The sequence below is a fragment of the Oncorhynchus gorbuscha genome, linkage group LG03 (genome assembly GCF_021184085.1).
Source record: "Oncorhynchus gorbuscha isolate QuinsamMale2020 ecotype Even-year linkage group LG03, OgorEven_v1.0, whole genome shotgun sequence".
In the NCBI taxonomy this organism is placed as follows: domain Eukaryota; kingdom Metazoa; phylum Chordata; class Actinopteri; order Salmoniformes; family Salmonidae; genus Oncorhynchus; species Oncorhynchus gorbuscha.
The window spans coordinates 63612705-63627176 of NC_060175.1; the positions used below are offsets into that span (position 1 = coordinate 63612705).

Genomic DNA, 14472 nt, shown 5'->3' on the forward strand with positions numbered 1-14472 from the left:
AGAAAACACTTTGGACATAAGGCTCGTTGGTCTAGGGGGTATGATTCTCGCTTAGGGTGCGAGAGGTCCCGGGTTCAAATCCCGGATGAGCCCTTTGCAGATCCTTGAACAAGCTCAGACAGGCAGATCTTTGACCAATGGTCGGAATGCCAACTATCACATCTTGGGCGCAGGACAAGGATGGCTGAATGGTTTTGGCGATGGACTGCAAATCTATTTTGATATGCACTTGTTGGTTCAACGTCAACATTTATTATTTTAGATAAACTGAAGAATGTAGGAGCAATTCTAACTGCCACGAACAACGATAATGATTCAAATGTAATACACTTGAAATGACATCCAGGGCCTAAAACTAGTGAATTTTTCATGCTCTGCATTGGCCGGGAATCGAACCCAGGTCAACTGCTTGGAAGGCAGCTATGCTCACCACTATACCACCAATGCTATGTGCTAGTCATTAGCAACATGGAGACATCGACTCATATCTTGACCGTCATTTTTGTGGAAATTGATCATTCTTTGACCAAAAGGATCGTTGGTTTAGGTGTATGATTATTGCTTAGGTTGCGAGAGGTCCCTGGTTAAAACATCTATCATTTTAATCAGTACAGGTTACCTTCAAATTAGGCCGTGACACTTGTGGGGAACGTAGGGCAAAACGGAGAACATTGCGACAAGTGGGGTCACATTACTTTGAAGCCCAAAGATTTTGGATTCTACAAACAGAAGTTGGCACATAGACTGTTCTGACTTCAGAGGAGTCTCCTGACACTTGTGGGGTATGTAGAGAAAAATCGAGAATACCACCGTGTTCGTGAGGCTCTCCCTTTCCAGAGAGTGGTCATACGAAATTGCAGGTCAAACGGTTCGGAAGCTAGAGATGTTTTAGTGAGAAGACCGATTATAGGTATGTCTCGTAGTTTGACAAAAAACGATCTCGGTCCACCATCTTTCACTGCAGATATGGAGGGGTAACATAAGCAGTTGTGGAGGATGGAGACGGAAACGCTGAGTCTCAATCTCTCTCGTTGAACACTGATCTATTTGAATGGGTATTTTCAACATTAATTTACTTTGATTCACGTACCTTTGCGTCATTTGACTCAAAATAAACGAGTTCCATTCTTTTTGAAGTCTTATTTTTCATCTCTCCTTAAAAACGATTTGATCTCATTTTGCACTATATTCATTTATAAAAACTCGTCATCAGTTAGCAGTCGCGACTGAAGAAGACAGAATGTGAAAGACACAGCAGATGAACTACAGAAGATTTGAACTGAACCATGGTCAAGAGTTTGGAAGACTGTCATGCTCACAAGTAAAGCACAAAACACTCACATGATGTTCAATCGTTCCAAGCACCGTGGACACGTCAATCGATATCTTCACTGACATTGCTGCAGAAAGAAAGAAAAACACTTTGGACATAAGGCTCGTTGGTCTAGGGGTATGATTCTCGCTTAGGGTGCGAGAGGTCCCGGGTTCAAATCCCGGATGAGCCCTTTTGCAGATCCTTGAACAAGCTCAGACAGGCAGATCTTTGACCAATGGTCGGAATGCCAACTATCACATCTTGGGCGCAGGACAAGGATGGCTGAATGGTTTTGGCGATGGACTGCAAATCTATTTTGATATGCACTTGTTGGTTCAACGTCAACATTTATTATTTTAGATAAACTGAAGAATGTAGGAGCAATTCTAACTGCCACGAACAACGATAATGATTCAAATGTAATACACTTGAAATGACATCCAGGGCCTAAAACTAGTGAATTTTTCATGCTCTGCATTGGCCGGGAATCGAACCCAGGTCAACTGCTTGGAAGGCAGCTATGCTCACCACTATACCACCAATGCTATGTGCTAGTCATTAGCAACATGGAGACATCGACTCATATCTTGACCGTCATTTTTGTGGAAATTGATCATTCTTTGACCAAAAGGATCGTTGGTTTAGGTGTATGATTATTGCTTAGGTTGCGAGAGGTCCCTGGTTAAAACATCTATCATTTTAATCAGTACAGGTTACCTTCAAATTAGGCCGTGACACTTGTGGGGAACGTAGGGCAAAACGGAGAACATTGCGACAAGTGGGGTCACATTACTTTGAAGCCCAAAGATTTTGGATTCTACAAACAGAAGTTGGCACATAGACTGTTCTGACTTCAGAGGAGTCTCCTGACACTTGTGGGGTATGTAGAGAAAAATCGAGAATACCACCGTGTTCGTGAGGCTCTCCCCTTTCCAGAGAGTGGTCATACGAAATTGCAGGTCAAACGGTTCGGAAGCTAGAGATGTTTTAGTGAGAAGACCGATTATAGGTATGTCTCGTAGTTTGACAAAAACGATCTCGGTCCACCATCTTTCACTGCAGATATGGAGGGGTAACATAAGCAGTTGTGGAGGATGGAGACGGAAACGCTGAGTCTCAATCTCTCTCGTTGAACACTGATCTATTTGAATGGGTATTTTCAACATTAATTTACTTTGATTCACGTACCTTTGCGTCATTTGACTCAAAATAAACGAGTTCCATTCTTTTTGAAGTCTTATTTTTTCATCTCTCCTTAAAAAACGATTTGATCTCATTTTGCACTATATTCATTTATAAAAACTCGTCATCAGTTAGCAGTCGCGACTGAAGAAGACAGAATGTGAAAGACACAGCAGATGAACTACAGAAGATTTGAACTGAACCATGGTCAAGAGTTTGGAAGACTGTCATGCTCACAAGTAAAGCACAAAACACTCACATGATGTTCAATCGTTCCAAGCACCGTGGACACGTCAATCGATATCTTCACTGACATTGCTGCAGAAAGAAAGAAAAACACTTTGGACATAAGGCTCGTTGGTCTAGGGGTATGATTCTCGCTTAGGGTGCGAGAGGTCCCGGGTTCAAATCCCGGATGAGCCCTTTGCAGATCCTTGAACAAGCTCAGACAGGCAGATCTTTGACCAATGGTCGGAATGCCAACTATCACATCTTGGGCGCAGGACAAGGATGGCTGAATGGTTTTGGCGATGGACTGCAAATCTATTTTGATATGCACTTGTTGGTTCAACGTCAACATTTATTATTTTAGATAAACTGAAGAATGTAGGAGCAATTCTAACTGCCACGAACAACGATAATGATTCAAATGTAATACACTTGAAATGACATCCAGGGCCTAAAACTAGTGAATTTTTCATGCTCTGCATTGGCCGGGAATCGAACCCAGGTCAACTGCTTGGAAGGCAGCTATGCTCACCACTATACCACCAATGCTATGTGCTTGTCATTAGCAACATGGAGACATCGACTCATATCTTGACCGTCATTTTTGTGGAAATTGATCATTCTTTGACCAAAAGGATCGTTGGTTTAGGTGTATGATTATTGCTTAGGTTGCGAGAGGTCCCTGGTTAAAACATCTATCATTTTAATCAGTACAGGTTACCTTCAAATTAGGCCGTGACACTTGTGGGGAACGTAGGGCAAAACGGAGAACATTGCGACAAGTGGGGTCACATTACTTTGAAGCCCAAAGATTTTGGATTCTACAAACAGAAGTTGGCACATAGACTGTTCTGACTTCAGAGGAGTCTCCTGACACTTGTGGGGTATGTAGAGAAAAATCGAGAATACCACCGTGTTCGTGAGGCTCTCCCCTTTCCAGAGAGTGGTCATACGAAATTGCAGGTCAAACGGTTCGGAAGCTAGAGATGTTTTAGTGAGAAGACCGATTATAGGTATGTCTCGTAGTTTGACAAAAAACGATCTCGGTCCACCATCTTTCACTGCAGATATGGAGGGGTAACATAAGCAGTTGTGGAGGATGGAGACGGAAACGCTGAGTCTCAATCTCTCTCGTTGAACACTGATCTATTTGAATGGGTATTTTCAACATTAATTTACTTTGATTCACGTACCTTTGCGTCATTTGACTCAAAATAAACGAGTTCCATTCTTTTTGAAGTCTTATTTTTTCATCTCTCCTTAAAAAACGATTTGATCTCATTTTGCACTATATTCATTTATAAAAACTCGTCATCAGTTAGCAGTCGCGACTGAAGAAGACAGAATGTGAAAGACACAGCAGATGAACTACAGAAGATTTGAACTGAACCATGGTCAAGAGTTTGGAAGACTGTCATGCTCACAAGTAAAGCACAAAACACTCACATGATGTTCAATCGTTCCAAGCACCGTGGACACGTCAATCGATATCTTCACTGACATTGCTGCAGAAAGAAAGAAAAACACTTTGGACATAAGGCTCGTTGGTCTAGGGGTATGATTCTCGCTTAGGGTGCGAGAGGTCCCGGGTTCAAATCCCGGATGAGCCCTTTTGCAGATCCTTGAACAAGCTCAGACAGGCAGATCTTTGACCAATGGTCGGAATGCCAACTATCACATCTTGGGCGCAGGACAAGGATGGCTGAATGGTTTTGGCGATGGACTGCAAATCTATTTTGATATGCACTTGTTGGTTCAACGTCAACATTTATTATTTTAGATAAACTGAAGAATGTAGGAGCAATTCTAACTGCCACGAACAACGATAATGATTCAAATGTAATACACTTGAAATGACATCCAGGGCCTAAAACTAGTGAATTTTTCATGCTCTGCATTGGCCGGGAATCGAACCCAGGTCAACTGCTTGGAAGGCAGCTATGCTCACCACTATACCACCAATGCTATGTGCTTGTCATTAGCAACATGGAGACATCGACTCATATCTTGACCGTCATTTTTGTGGAAATTGATCATTCTTTGACCAAAAGGATCGTTGGTTTAGGTGTATGATTATTGCTTAGGTTGCGAGAGGTCCCTGGTTAAAACATCTATCATTTTAATCAGTACAGGTTACCTTCAAATTAGGCCGTGACACTTGTGGGGAACGTAGGGCAAAACGGAGAACATTGCGACAAGTGGGGTCACATTACTTTGAAGCCCAAAGATTTTGGATTCTACAAACAGAAGTTGGCACATAGACTGTTCTGACTTCAGAGGAGTCTCCTGACACTTGTGGGGTATGTAGAGAAAAATCGAGAATACCACCGTGTTCGTGAGGCTCTCCCCTTTCCAGAGAGTGGTCATACGAAATTGCAGGTCAAACGGTTCGGAAGCTAGAGATGTTTTAGTGAGAAGACCGATTATAGGTATGTCTCGTAGTTTGACAAAAAACGATCTCGGTCCACCATCTTTCACTGCAGATATGGAGGGGTAACATAAGCAGTTGTGGAGGATGGAGACGGAAACGCTGAGTCTCAATCTCTCTCGTTGAACACTGATCTATTTGAATGGGTATTTTCAACATTAATTTACTTTGATTCACGTACCTTTGCGTCATTTGACTCAAAATAAACGAGTTCCATTCTTTTTGAAGTCTTATTTTTTCATCTCTCCTTAAAAAACGATTTGATCTCATTTTGCACTATATTCATTTATAAAAACTCGTCATCAGTTAGCAGTCGCGACTGAAGAAGACAGAATGTGAAAGACACAGCAGATGAACTACAGAAGATTTGAACTGAACCATGGTCAAGAGTTTGGAAGACTGTCATGCTCACAAGTAAAGCACAAAACACTCACATGATGTTCAATCGTTCCAAGCACCGTGGACACGTCAATCGATATCTTCACTGACATTGCTGCAGAAAGAAAGAAAAACACTTTGGACATAAGGCTCGTTGGTCTAGGGGTATGATTCTCGCTTAGGGTGCGAGAGGTCCCGGGTTCAAATCCCGGATGAGCCCTTTTGCAGATCCTTGAACAAGCTCAGACAGGCAGATCTTTGACCAATGGTCGGAATGCCAACTATCACATCTTGGGCGCAGGACAAGGATGGCTGAATGGTTTTGGCGATGGACTGCAAATCTATTTTGATATGCACTTGTTGGTTCAACGTCAACATTTATTATTTTAGATAAACTGAAGAATGTAGGAGCAATTCTAACTGCCACGAACAACGATAATGATTCAAATGTAATACTGAAATGACATCCAGGGCCTAAAACTAGTGAATTTTTCATGCTCTGCATTGGCCGGGAATCGAACCCAGGTCAACTGCTTGGAAGGCAGCTATGCTCACCACTATACCACCAATGCTATGTGCTTGTCATTAGCAACATGGAGACATCGACTCATATCTTGACCGTCATTTTTGTGGAAATTGATCATTCTTTGACCAAAAGGATCGTTGGTTTAGGTGTATGATTATTGCTTAGGTTGCGAGAGGTCCCTGGTTAAAACATCTATCATTTTAATCAGTACAGGTTACCTTCAAATTAGGCCGTGACACTTGTGGGGAACGTAGGGCAAAACGGAGAACATTGCGACAAGTGGGGTCACATTACTTTGAAGCCCAAAGATTTTGGATTCTACAAACAGAAGTTGGCACATAGACTGTTCTGACTTCAGAGGAGTCTCCTGACACTTGTGGGGTATGTAGAGAAAAATCGAGAATACCACCGTGTTCGTGAGGCTCTCCCCTTTCCAGAGAGTGGTCATACGAAATTGCAGGTCAAACGGTTCGGAAGCTAGAGATGTTTTAGTGAGAAGACCGATTATAGGTATGTCTCGTAGTTTGACAAAAAACGATCTCGGTCCACCATCTTTCACTGCAGATATGGAGGGGTAACATAAGCAGTTGTGGAGGATGGAGACGGAAACGCTGAGTCTCAATCTCTCTCGTTGAACACTGATCTATTTGAATGGGTATTTTCAACATTAATTTACTTTGATTCACGTACCTTTGCGTCATTTGACTCAAAATAAACGAGTTCCATTCTTTTTGAAGTCTTATTTTTTCATCTCTCCTTAAAAAACGATTTGATCTCATTTTGCACTATATTCATTTATAAAAACTCGTCATCAGTTAGCAGTCGCGACTGAAGAAGACAGAATGTGAAAGACACAGCAGATGAACTACAGAAGATTTGAACTGAACCATGGTCAAGAGTTTGGAAGACTGTCATGCTCACAAGTAAAGCACAAAACACTCACATGATGTTCAATCGTTCCAAGCACCGTGGACACGTCAATCGATATCTTCACTGACATTGCTGCAGAAAGAAAGAAAAACACTTTGGACATAAGGCTCGTTGGTCTAGGGGTATGATTCTCGCTTAGGGTGCGAGAGGTCCCGGGTTCAAATCCCGGATGAGCCCTTTGCAGATCCTTGAACAAGCTCAGACAGGCAGATCTTTGACCAATGGTCGGAATGCCAACTATCACATCTTGGGCGCAGGACAAGGATGGCTGAATGGTTTTGGCGATGGACTGCAAATCTATTTTGATATGCACTTGTTGGTTCAACGTCAACATTTATTATTTTAGATAAACTGAAGAATGTAGGAGCAATTCTAACTGCCACGAACAACGATAATGATTCAAATGTAATACACTTGAAATGACATCCAGGGCCTAAAACTAGTGAATTTTTCATGCTCTGCATTGGCCGGGAATCGAACCCAGGTCAACTGCTTGGAAGGCAGCTATGCTCACCACTATACCACCAATGCTATGTGCTTGTCATTAGCAACATGGAGACATCGACTCATATCTTGACCGTCATTTTTGTGGAAATTGATCATTCTTTGACCAAAAGGATCGTTGGTTTAGGTGTATGATTATTGCTTAGGTTGCGAGAGGTCCCTGGTTAAAACATCTATCATTTTAATCAGTACAGGTTACCTTCAAATTAGGCCGTGACACTTGTGGGGAACGTAGGGCAAAACGGAGAACATTGCGACAAGTGGGGTCACATTACTTTGAAGCCCAAAGATTTTGGATTCTACAAACAGAAGTTGGCACATAGACTGTTCTGACTTCAGAGGAGTCTCCTGACACTTGTGGGGTATGTAGAGAAAAATCGAGAATACCACCGTGTTCGTGAGGCTCTCCCCTTTCCAGAGAGTGGTCATACGAAATTGCAGGTCAAACGGTTCGGAAGCTAGAGATGTTTTAGTGAGAAGACCGATTATAGGTATGTCTCGTAGTTTGACAAAAAACGATCTCGGTCCACCATCTTTCACTGCAGATATGGAGGGGTAACATAAGCAGTTGTGGAGGATGGAGACGGAAACGCTGAGTCTCAATCTCTCTCGTTGAACACTGATCTATTTGAATGGGTATTTTCAACATTAATTTACTTTGATTCACGTACCTTTGCGTCATTTGACTCAAAATAAACGAGTTCCATTCTTTTTGAAGTCTTATTTTTTCATCTCTCCTTAAAAAACGATTTGATCTCATTTTGCACTATATTCATTTATAAAAACTCGTCATCAGTTAGCAGTCGCGACTGAAGAAGACAGAATGTGAAAGACACAGCAGATGAACTACAGAAGATTTGAACTGAACCATGGTCAAGAGTTTGGAAGACTGTCATGCTCACAAGTAAAGCACAAAACACTCACATGATGTTCAATCGTTCCAAGCACCGTGGACACGTCAATCGATATCTTCACTGACATTGCTGCAGAAAGAAAGAAAAACACTTTGGACATAAGGCTCGTTGGTCTAGGGGTATGATTCTCGCTTAGGGTGCGAGAGGTCCCGGGTTCAAATCCCGGATGAGCCCTTTTGCAGATCCTTGAACAAGCTCAGACAGGCAGATCTTTGACCAATGGTCGGAATGCCAACTATCACATCTTGGGCGCAGGACAAGGATGGCTGAATGGTTTTGGCGATGGACTGCAAATCTATTTTGATATGCACTTGTTGGTTCAACGTCAACATTTATTATTTTAGATAAACTGAAGAATGTAGGAGCAATTCTAACTGCCACGAACAACGATAATGATTCAAATGTAATACACTTGAAATGACATCCAGGGCCTAAAACTAGTGAATTTTTCATGCTCTGCATTGGCCGGGAATCGAACCCAGGTCAACTGCTTGGAAGGCAGCTATGCTCACCACTATACCACCAATGCTATGTGCTTGTCATTAGCAACATGGAGACATCGACTCATATCTTGACCGTCATTTTTGTGGAAATTGATCATTCTTTGACCAAAAGGATCGTTGGTTTAGGTGTATGATTATTGCTTAGGTTGCGAGAGGTCCCTGGTTAAAACATCTATCATTTTAATCAGTACAGGTTACCTTCAAATTAGGCCGTGACACTTGTGGGGAACGTAGGGCAAAACGGAGAACATTGCGACAAGTGGGGTCACATTACTTTGAAGCCCAAAGATTTTGGATTCTACAAACAGAAGTTGGCACATAGACTGTTCTGACTTCAGAGGAGTCTCCTGACACTTGTGGGGTATGTAGAGAAAAATCGAGAATACCACCGTGTTCGTGAGGCTCTCCCCTTTCCAGAGAGTGGTCATACGAAATTGCAGGTCAAACGGTTCGGAAGCTAGAGATGTTTTAGTGAGAAGACCGATTATAGGTATGTCTCGTAGTTTGACAAAAAACGATCTCGGTCCACCATCTTTCACTGCAGATATGGAGGGGTAACATAAGCAGTTGTGGAGGATGGAGACGGAAACGCTGAGTCTCAATCTCTCTCGTTGAACACTGATCTATTTGAATGGGTATTTTCAACATTAATTTACTTTGATTCACGTACCTTTGCGTCATTTGACTCAAAATAAACGAGTTCCATTCTTTTTGAAGTCTTATTTTTTCATCTCTCCTTAAAAAACGATTTGATCTCATTTTGCACTATATTCATTTATAAAAACTCGTCATCAGTTAGCAGTCGCGACTGAAGAAGACAGAATGTGAAAGACACAGCAGATGAACTACAGAAGATTTGAACTGAACCATGGTCAAGAGTTTGGAAGACTGTCATGCTCACAAGTAAAGCACAAAACACTCACATGATGTTCAATCGTTCCAAGCACCGTGGACACGTCAATCGATATCTTCACTGACATTGCTGCAGAAAGAAAGAAAAACACTTTGGACATAAGGCTCGTTGGTCTAGGGGTATGATTCTCGCTTAGGGTGCGAGAGGTCCCGGGTTCAAATCGGATGAGCCCTTTTGCAGATCCTTGAACAAGCTCAGACAGGCAGATCTTTGACCAATGGTCGGAATGCCAACTATCACATCTTGGGCGCAGGACAAGGATGGCTGAATGGTTTTGGCGATGGACTGCAAATCTATTTTGATATGCACTTGTTGGTTCAACGTCAACATTTATTATTTTAGATAAACTGAAGAATGTAGGAGCAATTCTAACTGCCACGAACAACGATAATGATTCAAATGTAATACACTTGAAATGACATCCAGGGCCTAAAACTAGTGAATTTTTCATGCTCTGCATTGGCCGGGAATCGAACCCAGGTCAACTGCTTGGAAGGCAGCTATGCTCACCACTATACCACCAATGCTATGTGCTTGTCATTAGCAACATGGAGACATCGACTCATATCTTGACCGTCATTTTTGTGGAAATTGATCATTCTTTGACCAAAAGGATCGTTGGTTTAGGTGTATGATTATTGCTTAGGTTGCGAGAGGTCCCTGGTTAAAACATCTATCATTTTAATCAGTACAGGTTACCTTCAAATTAGGCCGTGACACTTGTGGGGAACGTAGGGCAAAACGGAGAACATTGCGACAAGTGGGGTCACATTACTTTGAAGCCCAAAGATTTTGGATTCTACAAACAGAAGTTGGCACATAGACTGTTCTGACTTCAGAGGAGTCTCCTGACACTTGTGGGGTATGTAGAGAAAAATCGAGAATACCACCGTGTTCGTGAGGCTCTCCCCTTTCCAGAGAGTGGTCATACGAAATTGCAGGTCAAACGGTTCGGAAGCTAGAGATGTTTTAGTGAGAAGACCGATTATAGGTATGTCTCGTAGTTTGACAAAAAACGATCTCGGTCCACCATCTTTCACTGCAGATATGGAGGGGTAACATAAGCAGTTGTGGAGGATGGAGACGGAAACGCTGAGTCTCAATCTCTCTCGTTGAACACTGATCTATTTGAATGGGTATTTTCAACATTAATTTACTTTGATTCACGTACCTTTGCGTCATTTGACTCAAAATAAACGAGTTCCATTCTTTTTGAAGTCTTATTTTTTCATCTCTCCTTAAAAAACGATTTGATCTCATTTTGCACTATATTCATTTATAAAAACTCGTCATCAGTTAGCAGTCGCGACTGAAGAAGACAGAATGTGAAAGACACAGCAGATGAACTACAGAAGATTTGAACTGAACCATGGTCAAGAGTTTGGAAGACTGTCATGCTCACAAGTAAAGCACAAAACACTCACATGATGTTCAATCGTTCCAAGCACCGTGGACACGTCAATCGATATCTTCACTGACATTGCTGCAGAAAGAAAGAAAAACACTTTGGACATAAGGCTCGTTGGTCTAGGGGTATGATTCTCGCTTAGGGTGCGAGAGGTCCCGGGTTCAAATCCCGGATGAGCCCTTTGCAGATCCTTGAACAAGCTCAGACAGGCAGATCTTTGACCAATGGTCGGAATGCCAACTATCACATCTTGGGCGCAGGACAAGGATGGCTGAATGGTTTTGGCGATGGACTGCAAATCTATTTTGATATGCACTTGTTGGTTCAACGTCAACATTTATTATTTTAGATAAACTGAAGAATGTAGGAGCAATTCTAACTGCCACGAACAACGATAATGATTCAAATGTAATACACTTGAAATGACATCCAGGGCCTAAAACTAGTGAATTTTTCATGCTCTGCATTGGCCGGGAATCGAACCCAGGTCAACTGCTTGGAAGGCAGCTATGCTCACCACTATACCACCAATGCTATGTGCTTGTCATTAGCAACATGGAGACATCGACTCATATCTTGACCGTCATTTTTGTGGAAATTGATCATTCTTTGACCAAAAGGATCGTTGGTTTAGGTGTATGATTATTGCTTAGGTTGCGAGAGGTCCCTGGTTAAAACATCTATCATTTTAATCAGTACAGGTTACCTTCAAATTAGGCCGTGACACTTGTGGGGAACGTAGGGCAAAACGGAGAACATTGCGACAAGTGGGGTCACATTACTTTGAAGCCCAAAGATTTTGGATTCTACAAACAGAAGTTGGCACATAGACTGTTCTGACTTCAGAGGAGTCTCCTGACACTTGTGGGGTATGTAGAGAAAAATCGAGAATACCACCGTGTTCGTGAGGCTCTCCCCTTTCCAGAGAGTGGTCATACGAAATTGCAGGTCAAACGGTTCGGAAGCTAGAGATGTTTTAGTGAGAAGACCGATTATAGGTATGTCTCGTAGTTTGACAAAAAACGATCTCGGTCCACCATCTTTCACTGCAGATATGGAGGGGTAACATAAGCAGTTGTGGAGGATGGAGACGGAAACGCTGAGTCTCAATCTCTCTCGTTGAACACTGATCTATTTGAATGGGTATTTTCAACATTAATTTACTTTGATTCACGTACCTTTGCGTCATTTGACTCAAAATAAACGAGTTCCATTCTTTTTGAAGTCTTATTTTTTCATCTCTCCTTAAAAAACGATTTGATCTCATTTTGCACTATATTCATTTATAAAAACTCGTCATCAGTTAGCAGTCGCGACTGAAGAAGACAGAATGTGAAAGACACAGCAGATGAACTACAGAAGATTTGAACTGAACCATGGTCAAGAGTTTGGAAGACTGTCATGCTCACAAGTAAAGCACAAAACACTCACATGATGTTCAATCGTTCCAAGCACCGTGGACACGTCAATCGATATCTTCACTGACATTGCTGCAGAAAGAAAGAAAAACACTTTGGACATAAGGCTCGTTGGTCTAGGGGTATGATTCTCGCTTAGGGTGCGAGAGGTCCCGGGTTCAAATCCCGGATGAGCCCTTTGCAGATCCTTGAACAAGCTCAGACAGGCAGATCTTTGACCAATGGTCGGAATGCCAACTATCACATCTTGGGCGCAGGACAAGGATGGCTGAATGGTTTTGGCGATGGACTGCAAATCTATTTTGATATGCACTTGTTGGTTCAACGTCAACATTTATTATTTTAGATAAACTGAAGAATGTAGGAGCAATTCTAACTGCCACGAACAACGATAATGATTCAAATGTAATACACTTGAAATGACATCCAGGGCCTAAAACTAGTGAATTTTTCATGCTCTGCATTGGCCGGGAATCGAACCCAGGTCAACTGCTTGGAAGGCAGCTATGCTCACCACTATACCACCAATGCTATGTGCTAGTCATTAGCAACATGGAGACATCGACTCATATCTTGACCGTCATTTTTGTGGAAATTGATCATTCTTTGACCAAAAGGATCGTTGGTTTAGGTGTATGATTATTGCTTAGGTTGCGAGAGGTCCCTGGTTAAAACATCTATCATTTTAATCAGTACAGGTTACCTTCAAATTAGGCCGTGACACTTGTGGGGAACGTAGGGCAAAACGGAGAACATTGCGACAAGTGGGGTCACATTACTTTGAAGCCCAAAGATTTTGGATTCTACAAACAGAAGTTGGCACATAGCTGTTCTGACTTCAGAGGAGTCTCCTGACACTTGTGGGGTATGTAGAGAAAAATCGAGAATACCACCGTGTTCGTGAGGCTCTCCCCTTTCCAGAGAGTGGTCATACGAAATTGCAGGTCAAACGGTTCGGAAGCTAGAGATGTTTTAGTGAGAAGACCGATTATAGGTATGTCTCGTAGTTTGACAAAAAACGATCTCGGTCCACCATCTTTCACTGCAGATATGGAGGGGTAACATAAGCAGTTGTGGAGGATGGAGACGGAAACGCTGAGTCTCAATCTCTCTCGTTGAACACTGATCTATTTGAATGGGTATTTTCAACATTAATTTACTTTGATTCACGTACCTTTGCGTCATTTGACTCAAAATAAACGAGTTCCATTCTTTTTGAAGTCTTATTTTTTCATCTCTCCTTAAAAAACGATTTGATCTCATTTTGCACTATATTCATTTATAAAAACTCGTCATCAGTTAGCAGTCGCGACTGAAGAAGACAGAATGTGAAAGACACAGCAGATGAACTACAGAAGATTTGAACTGAACCATGGTCAAGAGTTTGGAAGACTGTCATGCTCACAAGTAAAGCACAAAACACTCACATGATGTTCAATCGTTCCAAGCACCGTGGACACGTCAATCGATATCTTCACTGACATTGCTGCAGAAAGAAAGAAAAACACTTTGGACATAAGGCTCGTTGGTCTAGGGGTATGATTCTCGCTTAGGGTGCGAGAGGTCCAGGTTCAAATCCCGGATGAGCCCTTTGCAGATCCTTGAACAAGCTCAGACAGGCAGATCTTTGACCAATGGTCGGAATGCCAACTATCACATCTTGGGCGCAGGACAAGGATGGCTGAATGGTTTTCCAGAGCTGGACTGCAAATCTATTTTGATATGCACTTTGTTGGTTCAACGTCAACATTTATTATTTTAGATAAACTGAAGAATGTAGGAGCAATTCTAACTGCCACGAACAACGATAATGATTCAAATGTAA

At 42.1% G+C, this 14472-nt stretch overlaps 20 non-coding genes across 20 annotated transcripts; 10 read left to right on the forward strand and 10 right to left on the reverse strand.

Moving 5' to 3' along the window:
- Positions 1-20: 20 nt before the first annotated feature.
- trnap-agg lies at positions 21-93 on the forward strand. Its single transcript has one exon. It is a non-coding gene; the product is annotated as a tRNA-Pro (tRNA).
- A 282-nt stretch (positions 94-375) lies between these two features.
- trnag-ucc lies at positions 376-447 on the reverse strand. The gene has a single exon. It is a non-coding gene; the product is annotated as a tRNA-Gly (tRNA).
- Positions 448-1433: 986 nt separating this feature from the next.
- Positions 1434-1505, forward strand: trnap-agg. Its single transcript has one exon. It is a non-coding gene; the product is annotated as a tRNA-Pro (tRNA).
- Positions 1506-1788: 283 nt separating this feature from the next.
- trnag-ucc lies at positions 1789-1860 on the reverse strand. The gene has a single exon. It is a non-coding gene; the product is annotated as a tRNA-Gly (tRNA).
- Positions 1861-2848: 988 nt separating this feature from the next.
- trnap-agg lies at positions 2849-2920 on the forward strand. The gene has a single exon. It is a non-coding gene; the product is annotated as a tRNA-Pro (tRNA).
- A 282-nt stretch (positions 2921-3202) lies between these two features.
- On the reverse strand, positions 3203-3274 carry trnag-ucc. Its single transcript has one exon. It is a non-coding gene; the product is annotated as a tRNA-Gly (tRNA).
- Positions 3275-4263: 989 nt separating this feature from the next.
- On the forward strand, positions 4264-4335 carry trnap-agg. The gene has a single exon. It is a non-coding gene; the product is annotated as a tRNA-Pro (tRNA).
- A 283-nt stretch (positions 4336-4618) lies between these two features.
- On the reverse strand, positions 4619-4690 carry trnag-ucc. The gene has a single exon. It is a non-coding gene; the product is annotated as a tRNA-Gly (tRNA).
- A 989-nt stretch (positions 4691-5679) lies between these two features.
- Positions 5680-5751, forward strand: trnap-agg. The gene has a single exon. It is a non-coding gene; the product is annotated as a tRNA-Pro (tRNA).
- A 280-nt stretch (positions 5752-6031) lies between these two features.
- Positions 6032-6103, reverse strand: trnag-ucc. Its single transcript has one exon. It is a non-coding gene; the product is annotated as a tRNA-Gly (tRNA).
- Positions 6104-7092: 989 nt separating this feature from the next.
- trnap-agg lies at positions 7093-7164 on the forward strand. Its single transcript has one exon. It is a non-coding gene; the product is annotated as a tRNA-Pro (tRNA).
- A 282-nt stretch (positions 7165-7446) lies between these two features.
- On the reverse strand, positions 7447-7518 carry trnag-ucc. Its single transcript has one exon. It is a non-coding gene; the product is annotated as a tRNA-Gly (tRNA).
- A 989-nt stretch (positions 7519-8507) lies between these two features.
- trnap-agg lies at positions 8508-8579 on the forward strand. The gene has a single exon. It is a non-coding gene; the product is annotated as a tRNA-Pro (tRNA).
- A 283-nt stretch (positions 8580-8862) lies between these two features.
- Positions 8863-8934, reverse strand: trnag-ucc. Its single transcript has one exon. It is a non-coding gene; the product is annotated as a tRNA-Gly (tRNA).
- A 1342-nt stretch (positions 8935-10276) lies between these two features.
- Positions 10277-10348, reverse strand: trnag-ucc. The gene has a single exon. It is a non-coding gene; the product is annotated as a tRNA-Gly (tRNA).
- Positions 10349-11337: 989 nt separating this feature from the next.
- trnap-agg lies at positions 11338-11409 on the forward strand. The gene has a single exon. It is a non-coding gene; the product is annotated as a tRNA-Pro (tRNA).
- A 282-nt stretch (positions 11410-11691) lies between these two features.
- On the reverse strand, positions 11692-11763 carry trnag-ucc. Its single transcript has one exon. It is a non-coding gene; the product is annotated as a tRNA-Gly (tRNA).
- A 989-nt stretch (positions 11764-12752) lies between these two features.
- Positions 12753-12824, forward strand: trnap-agg. The gene has a single exon. It is a non-coding gene; the product is annotated as a tRNA-Pro (tRNA).
- Positions 12825-13106: 282 nt separating this feature from the next.
- On the reverse strand, positions 13107-13178 carry trnag-ucc. The gene has a single exon. It is a non-coding gene; the product is annotated as a tRNA-Gly (tRNA).
- A 988-nt stretch (positions 13179-14166) lies between these two features.
- Positions 14167-14237, forward strand: trnap-agg. Its single transcript has one exon. It is a non-coding gene; the product is annotated as a tRNA-Pro (tRNA).
- The last annotated feature ends 235 nt before the right edge of the window (positions 14238-14472 follow it).